This window comes from Hyaena hyaena, unplaced genomic scaffold (genome assembly GCF_003009895.1).
Source record: "Hyaena hyaena isolate Hyena2069 unplaced genomic scaffold, ASM300989v1 scaffold_641, whole genome shotgun sequence".
NCBI lineage: Eukaryota > Metazoa > Chordata > Mammalia > Carnivora > Hyaenidae > Hyaena > Hyaena hyaena.
In genome coordinates this window covers 68,049-83,624 of record NW_024081276.1, presented here as the reverse complement: position 1 = coordinate 83,624, position 15,576 = coordinate 68,049, and positions in this window count along the sequence as shown.

The following is a 15,576-nucleotide window of genomic DNA, read 5'->3' as shown; positions in this document are numbered from 1 at the left end:
AGGCTAGAAATTGTGTTGTTCAGTTCTGCATTTCTGTGTCTACAGTAGCTAATTCACGCTCTCCTCAGGAAGGGTAGTATCTTCCTATAATTGAGATCTATTAAGGATTTGTCCCGTGAACTCTCATAAAGTGGGTACAGTGTAGTTTTACAAACATTTGTCTTGATATACTGACTTGAATAAATGTCACACCACATTTTTATAATGTGCTTATATCGCCCAAAGAAGGCAAAATCAGGTGTCCATGCAAAATTAAGTTTATTCAACACATATTTATTGAAAATTTTTTATATGAAGGATGTCAAAGGATATGGCAGTAAACAATTAGGGATTTGCACTGATGGAAATTACAATCGATATGAAAGTTCCAAAACTAGTCAAGAATTTAAGTGTAAAAATCAAATTAAGAGCCACCAAATTTATGAAACTTAAAGAAATTATTTGAAATTGTTGTATATGTACTGATTAATTTACTCCTTAAAACAATTTGATTGTGATTTTAAAGAGATGAAACACATGTACAGAGAAATTAAGTAGCCCTTTCTCAGAGTGTGTGAGCAGCCTAACCACAATTTCACCCACATGTCTTGGCCCCGGACACCACATCTGGCTAAATTTGCTGTTTTGTAGTCTCACTCATGGCATTACTTGCTCCAAAAATGTAAGGCAGCTCTTCAGTCAGATAAATGACTTGCATATCTGTTTTTATGATTATTATTTCCTATGACCAAGCTTTTGATGTGCTATGACAGCAAAGAGTTCCAGGTGATATTGCCTGTCAAGAACATAGAGTCTGAATATTCTTCTATTTTATTGTTGTAATATAGACCCATATGCTTTGGCAATCAACTAGGTGAAGGGCAGAAACAACATACTCATAAAAACTGATAAACACAAATTTTGTGCCGAAAAACAGTTACCAGACATTTTCCTGAGGGTCAGCATCAGGTGAGCAGGTCCAGAATTGCACTCAGGACTCAGTTCTGGGTCAACTCCAAGACAGGCATGAAGAATGCTTGGAATGCAGAATTGTCAAAACAAGTTTTAAATAAGACCAGCAGCATAGTAAATAAAAAAAGAATTGCAAAGAATATTCTGGTCTTTAAAAAGAAGGATCTAGTTGCAAGCTGATGAGTTGATCAGCTGTTGAGGTTGAGTGGAATATGCCACAAATCGTGATTTTTATCGGAGTGGACCATCATCAGCTATGCATCATGAATACATTTTAATAACAAGTCTGTTGAATCTATTCCTCATTTAGAACAATAAAAGTATGTCTTTGGCATGTAAAATGTATGTTCTGAGAGCAGTAGAAAAGATTTTAGATGACACTAGTATTCTTTTGGGGAGGAAAATCATTACCTGATTTTTGTAGTTGTGCTTATACAATTTAATTCATCTCTATTTTGGGGGGGAAGGGGAGAGAAAGTCTAGAGATTAACAAACAAAATGTGATTTTTTTCTGGTCTTAGATATAAAATAAGCTTAAGTGTACATCTTTTGTCTCTATAAAAAAGGAGGCAGTTGAGAGCTGGAGAGATTGGCTCAGATCATTCTGTTCCTTTCTCTCTCTCTCACTGAACGTCAGACAGAATTCTATGGTTGCTATCTGGAAGTAACTTTTTCCCATATATGTAAGTCCAAGTCGCCAAACCAGGTCTTATTCAGTAAAAAAGTTAATATGTGATCTCCATCTTCCTGACTCTTGTTATCTCTCAATTACTTTCAATCTTTAGGTCAAAGTTAAGATAGTATTTAATACAGTCTTTCAAATCCCAAAAAGAACATCAAGACTTTAAGAGGTTATTAAGATATAATGGCTGTTGATGTTGTTGTTCACACCATCTCTGTCACATAGGACAAGAAGGACAAGAACAGGTTCACGAATTTGTATTAAGGTTGGTTTGAAGGATTTGGGGTGCCATCAACACAGTGAGAATTTGTGGGGCCAGTCTGAGAAAAAAGCAAGTGCATTTAGGTCTGCTTTTTCAACTGAGTTATTGCTGATTCCTAAAGAGAACTTAGCAGGGTTTTTGAGTCTCACAAAATGGCCAGGAAAAAAAAGGAATTCAGGGTTCACCAGCAAGGAGAGCCTTAGTAAAGGCTCATGTCTATGCTGATGCCTAGTTTGACATCTATGACTAGGTTGATCCTGACTTCACTGAAATTAAAGTACAGCTTTGAATGATCTCAATTCCTCATCTGATTAATATGACCTGATGTTACTTATGTTTTTACCTTCTTTATTTTCAGAAGTTGAAATCTTTCTAGAAAGAGAGATCATCATGGAGAAATGATCAACTTCCTACCTTTCTTTCTTTCTTTCTTTCTTTCTTTCTTTCTTTTTCTTTCTTTCTTTCTTTCTTTCTTTCTTTCTTTCTTTCTTTCTTTCTTTCTTTCTTTTTCTTTCTTTCTTTCTTTCTTTCTTTCTTTCTTTCTTTCTTTCTTTCTTTCTTTCTTTCTTTCTTTCTTTCTTTCTAAGGATGTAACCAAAAACTGACAGAGACCATTGATAATATTGAGAACGGGAAATCTGTTTTCAGGTATGTTTTTTTTTTTTTAAAGCGAAGATTATTATCAATTGAGACGACTGACAAGAGAATTGTAAACAATAAATAAATACTGCTAAATATTAAAGTCAAAATACGGTACCTAATTGTTTTCCTATACACCAGTAATAAATAGAAAAATCAAGAACACCATTAACTGTAGAAGGAAAGGTGAAGTGAACTTAGCAGCTTGAAATTAGGAACTTTTAGTTTTCAAAATACGCTATCAGGAGAGTGAAAAACATGCCACCAAGCGGAAAATGAATTTCTAGCAAAAACAACAATGATGTATTTCTTGTTTTGAGAATATATAAAGATTTCTACAAATGACATGTAAAAGGCAAACAACAGTAGAAATATGGACAAAATGCTGATCAGGCACTTGACAAAAGAGGTTGTCCAAATAAAAACACTTTAAAAATGTTTGATCATAAGGAAAATGCAAGTCAAAACTATAAATCTATAATGAAATATCAGCACCGCTACACTATACCTGAAGTGCCAATGTTCAAAAGACTGTGAGCCGTAACTATTGGCAAGGATATGGATCAAGTGGGATTCTCACACACTGCAAGAGGGTATTGTTAGAATTACTTTCGCATACTGTCTGGCAGAGTTTATTGAAGCTAATCCTACGTATCAGCAGATAACATAACACTTACAATACACTAGCTGTATGCAAGACAGTAATTATATTCAGAGGTATATACCCAGCTGGGATATTTACACAGATAGCCAAAAAAAAAAAAAAAAATACAATGCGACTCATGAAACATGTATGGTAACTAAATTCTGGAAACAATCCCAAAATGCAATGATCCGATGGATAGATAAATTAATAATTACTCATATAATAGGTTATACACCCTTATGAAAATAAATGAATTCCAAATAATTACAACGACATGGATTAATCTTACACATAATTTCGAGCAAAAGAATCAGACACAGTAGATATCATATTGCCTAATTCTATTGATACAAATTCAGAAATGGGAAAAGCAATCTATGGGGTGAGAAGTCAGAAAAGTAGTGCCATTTGGGGAATAGAATAAAGTTAATGATTGGAACAAGGCAGGAGGCAGTGTCTGTCTGGACATGTTAGTACTATTCTATTTATTGGCTCGTGTGATGTTCAATGGATGTGTTCATTTTTTGGTAATTTATGGGGCTCTGATTTGTGGATGTTTCTCCATGTATTTTACTAAATAAAAGTTATTTCAACAGGTTTGAAAATTTTTAATATTCAAATTAACAAAAGGAAGAAAAATAATCATTACACATTCCTATTTCATTATTTTGTCATTATTTTCTAGGCTACCTGAACACCAGGTATTACCAGGTATTATGCAGACCTTGACTCTCAAGGTGGGATTAAGGTTCTCGTTCATACAAACATCAATAAATGAAGGATTTATATCAGACTCATACAGCTTAACCCCAACCAAATCCTTGTCCATGGAGTCTGAAGTTGAGGAAGACTCAGCAAAATAGCATTCTTATGTCGGCTCTGAGATTTCACCGTAAGAGTATGACAGTGTTAAATATTGGAATAGCACTTCTGTAAATGCACTTTGTCCTCAAGAAGAATATTGACTGCACATATTTGGGTTTGAGTTTTAATTTTAATTGGACAGCTAATAAGCAGTTTGACTTAGAATTTGGTGGGAGTAGCCAATTACCTTTGGAGTGATGTAGAAAGAGTACAGCCTCCAAAGCACGGTCACAGAATACATTCAGGGTGAAATAAATTGCACAGATGAGCATTCACCTTCTGGTGGACACTCAGAAAAGCCCTAGAAAATGACACAGATCTTACTGATTTTTAAAATATAAAGTATTTTACAGGAAGGCATTCCTGGGGGTCTTTCTTTTATGTGCACACTCTGTAAAATCTAGGGCAATGGACTTTGGTTTAAAAATCTCAGATTGCTTTCACAGTGCATGCCAGCCTCTGCTGTCCAGACCTCACACTTCAGGAGAAAGGAATACATTTACCCACTGCTGTGAATGTGGGCCGCTGACAGATCCCAGATGAGTCCTTCCCTGGGAACTGTCCATTGTTGGAGAGAACTGCTCTGCTCATTGCTGGACGTCTCTCCCCAGACTAGCCTGTCCACAACGGTGGGCATCAAAGAAGAACGGCACCGGACAAGTTAAACAGACAAGGAAGCCTCTATTCACAACTAGTGCAATAGATGTCCAGACTTGCAAGTAGGGGGAGAATCTGAACTTAAGTCTACTGAAACAAAAGGTGAGAATGTTTTTAAACACTGGGTGAGGGAGTGGAATAGTAATAAGGAATGTTACATTGATCAGTGTCATTGGGTCATCTGCATTTGCTAATTGTCCCTTACTGATTTTAGGCTCCACCCTCTTACAGTGATGATGGGGAGACATGGGTGCTGTATTTTTTTATGATTATGATTTTTTAAAAATTTATTCTCAAGTTAGTTAACACACAATGTGGTCTTGGCTTCAGGAGTAGAATCCAGTGATTTATCACTTACATATAACACGCAGTGCTCTTCCCAACAAATGCCCTCCTAAGTGCCCATCACCCATTTTCCCCACCCCCATCAACCTTCAGTTTGTCCTCTGTATTTGAGAGCCTCTTAGGCTTTGCCTCCCTCTGTCTTTATCTGATTTTTCCTTCCCTTCCACTATGATCATCTGTTATGTTTCTCAAATTGCACATATGAGTGAAATCAGGCAATATCTGTCTTTCTCTGACTAACTTACTTCATTTAGCATAATACCCTCCCGTTCCATCATGTTGTGGCAAATTGCAATATTTCATTCTTTCTCATCACCCAGTAGTATTCCATTGCATATATTTTTACTACATCGTCTTAATCCATTCATCAGTTGGTGGACATACTTTGGCTATTGTTGATAGCACTGCCATTAACATTGGGGTGCATGTGCCCCTTCAATTCAGGATTCCTGTATCCTTTGGATAAACTTCTAGAAGTGCAATTGCTAGGTTGTAAAGTAATTCTATTTTTAATTTTTTGGGGGAACCTCCACACTGATCATATTTCAAAGGAGTAGTTCCCAGGTCCTTGAGACAGACAATTTTGGGTTGCAAAACTGGCAAATCCGACTCCAGAAGCCCCATGAAATCAGCTGAGGTTTCTGTTAAATTGTGTATCAGTCTACCTTCTTCCTCTGCCCAGTCCTGTTCCCCAGTTCCTTTCTCCCTGAGAGGTTTAGCTCTTGAGAGTGCTCTGAAACCAATTTCTTCCAGGCAAACTGCCTCAAGTTCAGCTTCCAATGATTGTGCCTGGATACAAACCATCTCTACTGCTTTTACTAGAATTAATCACTTATTAAAAAAAAAAACAACACTGGGTGTGTAACACCTTCTCAAAAAATATCCGTTCATTATTCTAGACTTCCACCTCATAAGTAACTTGAACACTGATTTAACTTGCCCTCGTCTGCATTTTTATTGCACCTCAGAACTGGAAACATTATTTTCCGAAATATTTTTTCTTTTTTCCCCACTAGCATGAACCAATGAATGAGGCAAAGGAATCTTGTTTCATATACCTTTTTATTTTGGTAGTTACAATACTTGGATTAGGAACAGGCATATTACAATAATCAGTTAAACATATTTTAGAATGAGTCCCAATTCTGCTTATTGTCTTCATCATGCAGCTAACTAGGCCATTCTGTTTTATTTTTGATTGAAAAGGTAAAACATGTGTGTGTCCAGAAAGGATTTTCATGGGGTATCTATCAAGGATCACATCATGTGTGCAAATGTGTTAGTGCTTTAACTGAGGCAATAGGAAAGATGCATTTTAAAACAGCTGAATTTTAAAGGACTGTTTAACTTTTCCATTCATTTTTTAAAAATCTAACAAACCTAAGCTGACTGTGTTAGCCCCTGCAAATGCTCTTCAAACCAAATATTACAGTTATTTTAAAACTAAAGATGAATTCTAATTCATTGGTAAAGGTTAAAGAGTGAGGGCCGGTAGGAGTTTCCAGAGACCTTCAAATTACAAATACGGAATTTAAATGTTTTAATATCACTCTTTTTACCCCATTGAGTTCAGCTATGAATACAAATGGTTTTAAAATAACCATGGCAAAAGTAAAAAGAAAGGAAAATGGATTTTTGCATACCTTACAGAAAGTACTTAGCAAAGAAGGATTAACTGCACTAAAATCTAAAAACCTAGCCCATACATTATTAGAAGCATAACAGTAGTGCATTATATTGATAAATCAATAGATCATCCGGAAAGACTTTGAGAAGTGTAGAAAAAAAGGAAGTGATAATCGTGATGTTATTTTATGCTGTGCAGAAACCAAGCAAACTTAAAGAATACATTCACTCCTCTTAGAGTAATCTCAACAAAGAGAACACTGAATTCACTCAAAATAAATTCTTAATTTGGTAGATGTGGAACTTTGAAATAAAACATCACATCTGAAAATAATAATGCATGAAAGACTCTACTGTGATAAAAATAGAATGTTCAGCATAGAATAATAGTGAAAGCAGTTTATATCTGACTAGTGGGATGTAGTTAAAGTATTACTTACAGGGAGATTTGTAGTCCTGATGCAAAAGTTAGAAGAGAGAAAATATTGAAGACTAATGATCTAAGAGCTCCACTTAAAACACTGATAGCAGAATAGGTGAAAAAATAAAGATAGTATGAGAAAAAAATAATAAACATGAACAAAAATGAATGGATAATTTTTAAAAAGTAATAAAATGAATTAATAAGTTAATAGCCAGTTTTGAAAATGTACATCTCTGGCCGACTTGGTCAGCAGAACAGAAAAGGCTTCCATAACAAATATAAGGACAAGATTGCATTATGAATAATGATACAATGCTTTGGAATATTTAGATCAAAGGGACAATAACCTAGAAAAACATCTCATCAAACCTGATTCAAGAACAAGTAGAACACTCAAAGAAACGAGACTAGTATGCATTTATAAGCTAACATCAGTAAATAAATCATCAACCCATCAACACAAAAATCCAATAAAAATGCAAGGTTAGTGGCTCCTGGGTGGCTCAGTTGGCTAAGTGTCCAACATCGGCAGAGGTCATGATCTCATGGTTCATGAGTTCAAGCCCTACATCAGGCTCTGTGATGACAGATCAGATCCTGGCACCTGCTTCGGATTTTGTGTCTCCCTCTCTCTCTCTCTCTCTGCCCCTCCCTTGCTCATGTTCTGTCTCTCTGTCTCTCTCTCTCAAAAATAAAAAATAAAACATTAAAAAAATAAAATGTTGGAAAAAGCAAGTTTAAAAAAATAGGAAAAGACTTACCTGATTACAGGTAAATATTGCCTTGATTTCTTCATGCAAATTCTGTAACATTTACCTGTGTCCAGAATCAGATTAAGACCGAGAGAGAGAGAGAGAGAGAGAGAGAGGAGCTACATCTATGACAGAAATGACAAAAATCATCCAGAAACATATACCACCACAAAAGTAACACTAGAATAACAGATTTAGTTATTGAATCTAATATATATAAAGGCTTGAATCTAATATATATAAAGAATATGTGTTTTATATCTATCTGTATATATGCACACATATGCATCAACATAATAAAGACAAATATCCTAAAAGAAAAAGAACAAGGATAGGCAATTTACAGAGGAGAGAATATTAATGGCAAACAAACGAAAAGAAGAAAACGTGAAAAGATGCTTATTCTCACTAGCAATCAGAAAAATCCCAATTTTAGTATAAGTGCTGCCGAAGCGAGCACAGAAAAATCCCAATTTTAAACATATTCCACTTGTCACTCTTAGGGATTTGCAACATTTAATGTGTTACTATTTTTAATAAGATGTTTTGCCCAGGTTACAGAGAAATGGGAACTCATCTTATGGGTGGGAATGATAAACGGTTATAACCACTTTAGAGAGGTTTCAGAAAACAGCTGGTAACTTGTAGCATCATATAGTCTCTCAATGAGTAGTATGTATCCTGATATCTATTATGGAGAAATGCTCACAGATATGCAAAAGAAAAGAATGTTTCATTGAAGCCGTGATTGTAATAGCCAAAGTGCGGGAAACTGTTTCTCAGTGGGGGAATAAATTAATAAATCATGGTTTATGCATATAATCATATTCTACATAGCAGTTAAGATGACTTGTAATCAAATGTATCAATATGGGTATATCTCAAAGTCATAAAGAGTGAATAAAGCAGTATGATCCCATTTATGCAAATTTTAAAGCACACAAAACAACAACACGTATATTTATGGTTTTTCTTCAATTGGGTTCCCTGGAAACCCACTCGGAGATGTAGAATTGTGTGCAGCAGATTTAGAGAACATTGCCCCAGGGAGATGTGTGGAAGCGTGAGAGGCAGAATCAGGGGGCCGGGAGAAACCCAGTCACAATATGGATGTGTTTGAGGTCTCAGCCCATCTTACAGGCAGTTCCAGAGCTAGGATGGTTCCTCAGAGTTATTCCACTAGAGGCAAGGGGACCCAATATGTATTTGCATCATCCAGTCTTCGGCCACTTGAGGGAAAGGCTGTGCTTTGTACTTAGAAGCAGGGCCCAGCCTGGAGCAGAGTTCTGAGCCAGAAGCACTGATGTCAGTGGTTGAGGGAAGGGGGCCATGGCCCCTAATGGAACACTAAATTATCTACTTTGCCATCGTTTGTATCTGTGCAATAAAAGTACTGCAGACACATATGCATGGGAATGCTGTATGTCGACCTCACCATGGTGGTTTCCTATGGCAAGAGTCATAGGAAAGGGAAGGATGAAAGGTCAGGCTTTAGGGAGATTTGCAATATTTTATTCATTAAAAAAATGGTATTAGAACAAATATAAAAATTGTTTACCTTATTGGTGTGTCTCTTCCCATTACATTACTTCAATATCTTTTATATGCTTGAACCGTTTCACTTTTCAAAACTCTGGTCATATTGTAGAGTGATCAAATGGCACTTGAAAAGCGGTCAAGTAAAAAAAAGCTACCCGAAATTAGAGGGAAAAAAATTCTTTTTAATTAAGGAATCAGAAACTTTGGTCACAATCTGATGACTGTTTTCAAGTCACAATTGAGATTACAGTTGACCACATACCTTAAAAAGTTATTGAGAGGAGGGCCTGGGTGGCTCAGTTGGTTGGGTGTCTGACTTCAGCTCAGGTCATGATCTCATGGTTTGTGAGTTCAAGCCTCTCTTTGGGTTATGTGCTGTCGGGGCAAAGCTTGCGTCAGATCATCTGTCTCCTCTCTCTCTGTCCCTCCCCTGCTCACACTTTCTCTCTCAAAACTAAATAAACATTAAAAATGTTATTCAGATTATGCGCCTGCCCTAATATTTATTTTAACTTAAAAGTTTTGTATGTTCATTATTTATTAATCTTTCTCTCTTAAAAAGTTTTTTAAGTTTATTTATTTTTGTTTGAGAGAGACAGAGACAGGAAGTGGGGGAGGAGCAGAGAGAGAGGGAGAGAAAGAATCCCAAGCAGGCTCTGCACTGTCAGCACAGAGCCCGACACAGGGCTTGAACGCAAAGCCTCTAGATCATGACCTGAGCCTAAACCAAGAGTCAGATGCTTAACACACTGAGCCACTCAGGTGCCCATATTTATCAATCTTTTTAGTCACTACCGTGGCCTTTCTTTTGAGTATGTGTCTGCTGTTTGTAGTTCCACATAACATTTTGTCTTAGTTTGGGTTCTTTCCTGCTAAAAACTGAATTGTGTCTCCCCCCAAAATTCATATGTTGAAGCCCCAACCCCTGAGGTGATGGTATTTGGAGATGGAGCATATTATAGGAGGGAATTAGGTTTGTGGCCTTACTATTAGAAGAAGAGAAATCAGGACTCTAGCTCTCTACCACATGAGGACATGGGCAGAAAGTGCCCATCTGCAAGACATAAGGAGACCCTTCACCAGAAAACAAAACAAACAAACAAACAAACAAAACATGGTGCCCTGATCTCATATTTCCAGCTTCTGGAACTCTGAGGAAATAAATGTCTATTGTTTAACTCACCCAGTGTGTGGCATTGTGTACCGCACCTGAGCTAAGACCCCATCTGAAGCAGATGCAGAAACCAGAATCTGAATGTTTGTAGTTTATTGGGAAGGAAACATCAGTAGGAAAGTAGAGACAAGAGACGGGAATGCAAGGTAGCCAGAGAAATGTTAGTGATAAGGCACAGCCCTACTGTGGGTGAGTAGAACTGGAGCCCATCGGGGAAATCCAGAGACCAGTATGGAATGTGGCCTTGAGAGATGATCCATTGGGAGATGATTCACCCATGGGGCTCTGGACTGAGGTATTGATGCACCTATTTCAGTCAATCATCTGTGGATGACCATTCCCAGAGGATGCTCATTCTAAGGAATTTCTGGCCTCCCAGGCTGGTAGGCAAAGAGGGCTCTGGAAGCACAGTCTTTACACCAAGAAGTGGAAATGCCATGCTAGAGAGTTTTTCTGGCATCCCCGGAGATGACCATTGCCATTGTGTGTGGAGAACCCAAGGGTTTTGCTCCATTTCTTTTATCTGGCCACATCTCCGCTTGGTCACCGGTTTGTTTTCTCTAAGTGGAGCAAGTGCTTAGACAAGTTTCTCTATTCTAAACCTCTTTCACCCACAGATATATACTATTTATTGGTAGTAGCTTATCTTTTATTAGGCTTTCCAAATACTTCCACACTATTTTTGCATGATGTTGCATACTACTTAATAATTAAATTACATAATTGCACCAACATGCACACTTAGTGTCAACAAGTTTGGAAATAAAAGCTCTTGGCTCTTGGGAGGGTTACATCTCACGTCCTGGGGGGAGAAGCACATGGGCAGACTGCCCAGGAGCGGTTGGCACATGGTGGGCACCAATAAGCACAAATTCTAGAGGGAGTCATGGTCCGCTGTCCAATGAATCTGTGGAGTCGAAGTATAAACCACTCCTAGTCTATAAGAATAGCTGTTACATGGGAAAGAAACGCTATTTGCTCCAGGGATAGAAATTCTGGATAGAGGTGTGAGAAGTATAGTAACTTTGCTCAGTTCCCGTACATTTTCTCGCAATTGCAGTTTGCACAACAGTGGGAAGCCTGGAGTAGAGAAAGTGTAACTTACTCTAACTAGAGTATTCGAGCAAATGTCTTTGGGGGGTTTATGCCATTTCACTACCATTTTTTATGTTGGGTAAACTGATCTCTTTAAGCTTGTTATTCTTTTAGAATCCAATTGAAAAAAGAAAACACCATTATTCTTTGCCCTTCACTTGCCATTCAGCTCTGCTGAGTTTTGTTAGGGAACTACATTTACACTTTGTGCTTCTTAGGTAAACGCTGGACAAAATCAAGTGTTTGTGTTAGCTGAGTGGATCATTCTATTTCTCTGCTGAAGTGAAAAGCCTGAAAAGTCATCACATATTCCTGGGCAGAGGCTTTGTATATGTTCCAAAAGGAGGTAGCTTGGGTGGTTCAAAGACAGAATGTTGAATTCTGCCCTGTGTGTGCCTGTGATGAATTCCACCTTCAAGGAGGGAACGGCTGTTTATTCATGTCAAGGTAACTAAAGAAAATGTCATCTTTTCCTTTGTACACACTTTTGTACATCCTCATGTGACATGCATGGTGAGCATTAAATGAATTTTAGTGTGTTCCTGGGGCTGCCAGATCAGTGTTTATGCAGAGCTTGGTCTTCTAGGGGGTCCCATGTCTTCCCAGCAATATTCCTCTAGCAGTATTACTCTTCTAAAACACTGCTGTTATTCCCAACCTCAATCAGGGAGACCACATGCTCCCTCAACTGCTGATTCCTTCTCATTCTGTTTTTCTGATTGACTTTGAAGCTTATTATTATGTTTCTTTTTTTAAGGATTTTTAAAATGTTTATTTTATTTATTTTTGGGAGAAAGAGAAAGAGAGATAGAGAGAAAATGAGGGAGGGGCAGAGAGAGAGGGAGAGCGAAAATACCAAGCAGGTTCTGAGCTGCTAGTGCAGACCCCAGTGTGGAGCTCAAACTTATGAATCATGAGATCATGAGCTGAGCTGAAGATTCTTAACCTACTGAGCCACCTGGATGCTCCCATTATTATGTTTCTGTCCCACCTCCTAGCCATTCTCTAGCCTGGGTCAGCTCTCCTTTCCATCTTTAGGGGTTATTTGTAGGCTTTGACCTTTTCACTTCTCCAAAGAAAAGTGTGCAATAGCATTAATCATGGTGAGAGAGCTATCATGCCACAGGAAGTGGAAATTTACATAACCCACCTCCCAGTGTTATCAGGGCTCCGGGATCCCAGGGATGCATGGATGATTCATGAACAAAAAGTGGCTGGGGAGTGAATTTTTGAGAAAATCCTCCCACATACCAAGACTTGTCTCACCAGCTCACTGCCCTCTTCACAGGGCTAGACACAGTGTGAGCAGTTTCAATTTTTAAGAGTTAATCATCTGTAGCTGTGCCCATTCTGGCTCTATTTCAGAGCATAAGAAAAAATTGTCCTAATTTTAATAGCATCTTCCCCCAATCTCATATTTTTCCCTCTTAAAGAAAAATATTTTTTAAAGCAATTTCAAGTGCGCCTGGATGGCTTAGTTGCTTAAGTGTCCGACTTCATCTCGGGTCATGATCTCTGGATGTGTGAGTTCCAGCCCTATTGGGCTCCCTTCTGTTAACACAGAGGTCATTTCGGATCCTCTGGCCCCCTTCTCTCTGCCCCTTTCCTGCTCATCCTCTTTCTCTCTCTGTCTGTCTATCTCTGTCTCTCTCTCTCAAAAATAAACAAACTTTAAAAATTTTTCAAAAAACCTCACCCAATTTTGTTATTACCTTTAAAATTCCACTGGATCAGAAACTTCTCTACCACCAACTTCACCTCCTTCCCCCATTTTATTTTTTAGTTTCCTCTGTTTCTTCTTTTCTTTCAAGGAAAAAAAAAAAAAGGAAGAACATAATTTCTAAAATAGTTACTCTTAGGGAAGCAAATTCAGATGCCAAAATTTTCAGGGACTGCTATGAATGAGGAGCAACCATGACAAGTAAGCTCATCTGGTTAAAAATATGGTCCTTTGGAGGCAAGAGAGTCAATGTGGCTCACGCATACATCCGTATAGTCCCTTCCTTCCATTCCAGTGGCCTGCACTCTTAGTTTTTTTTTGGGCATGAGGCACCCAAGACGAAAAGAGGTGGCAGGATCACCTAGTCACAAGAGCAATACTCATCTAAAAGGCTCGTTGACAAATGTCCAGAAACTTCATCCTATCAGGTACATAAGACAACCCAAAATGACTCCACACACAGTTTGTTGAACTTTAAATATTTAATTTTGGGGCAATTTTACAAAGGTGTTACCTGATTGGAAACACTAGATGGTATAATTTATACCTGTCTTTCAACTCTCCTGAATCAGTAAGTCTTGCAAGAAAGTAATGTGCATGAATTCGTTAAATATTACTGTGTTTTATGTTGAGGGAATTTATAATAAATGTAGTAAGTTATAATGAAAACCCAAAAGACTCTATAATTTTAGAAGCCCCTATTTTGGGCCTGTCAAATCTTAAAATATAAGGAAATGAATTTGTGTCATGCATTCAGGCTACATTTCTTTCAAAACATCTTCCGATAGCTACTGATTTACCCCAAATATCCCAACTTTTTGGTATTTAAAATGCTCAGCCATGAGAATTACTATTTAGGATGGTCTCCTTTAAAATCGCAGGGTACTAAAACACACAAATATTACAGTGCTTGTAATACTTCCTTTCTGGTGATGAAAGAAAATAAAGGCATTTTAGATAATGTAGCAAACCTAACAATATTCACTTAACCCATTTTTTTCACTAGCTGTTTGACCTTAGAGGAAATATTTACTTCAATGTACTTAGATTTAACTATCTAAATACAGAGAATATGATAATATCAACCATATGAAAGGCTCTCATAAGAATCAGATGACGTGTGGGGCACCTGGGTGGCTTCGTTGGCTGAGGGTCCGACTTTGGCTCAGGTCATGATATCACAGTTAATGGGTTTGAGCCCTGCATCGGGCTCTGTGCTAACACCTCAGAGCATGGAGCCTGCTTCCGATTTTGTGTCTCCCTTTCTCTTCACTCTTTCCCCATTCATGATGTATCTCTGACTCTCTCTCAAAAATAAATAAATGTTAAAAAAATCTGAAAAAGAGTCAAAAGACTTAATCTATATAAAGCTCTCAGTACAGTAACAGGTAGTAAATATCTGAAAAGGTTATTATTATTATTATTATTATTACTAGAGCATCTATTCATTCATTCAATTATTATTCATTAATGTACTTTCCTAAGTTCAGTGAAAATAGAAAACTGTGATAAAATAAACTATTGGCTTCTACTGAGCTTCCAACTCAGCATGGGAGGCACCTGTGTATAAAACAAATGACAGTGTGTCATGGTATTTGTATAGGTCAAGTGCATGAAGTATTTATTTCATCTGCCATATGAGGAAGAAGGCTTGCCTAAGGAAATTAATTCTAACTAGATCTTGGAGGGATGACTGGATTTCAGTAGACAAAGGAAAAGGAAGACAGAATGAGAGCAGGCATGGAAAGAGGAACTACTTTGAAATTATAAGTAGTCTCCTGTAGCTTGAATGTAGAATGCATTGGAATTAGGGCTGGCACAGACACCATGTCATCATTCATTCCCCTTGTGTGGGATGCTAAAGGGTTGTACTAGATCATCTCGCAGAAAATGAGCAAACTGGAGAACTATGGGAGGTTTTGAGGAAGGGAGATTCAGCACCTATGTAAGTATACACGGGAGAGAGATTTCTGGCTTCAGTGAGAAGGATACATTGGAGAGATTAAAAAAAAAAAAAAAGAGGTGGGGGGAGAGAGTGAGACTGTTTGAATAGTACCAAAGAAATTCTTTTGGCCAGAAGTTAGAAAGAAGTGGAAAAAAGTGAATGGGATGGGTGATGGAGACCTTGTGTAGAATAATAGAGACACCATTTATTCAGGTGAATTCTGATATGAAGAGAAAGAGCAAAGGGGGTTATAAA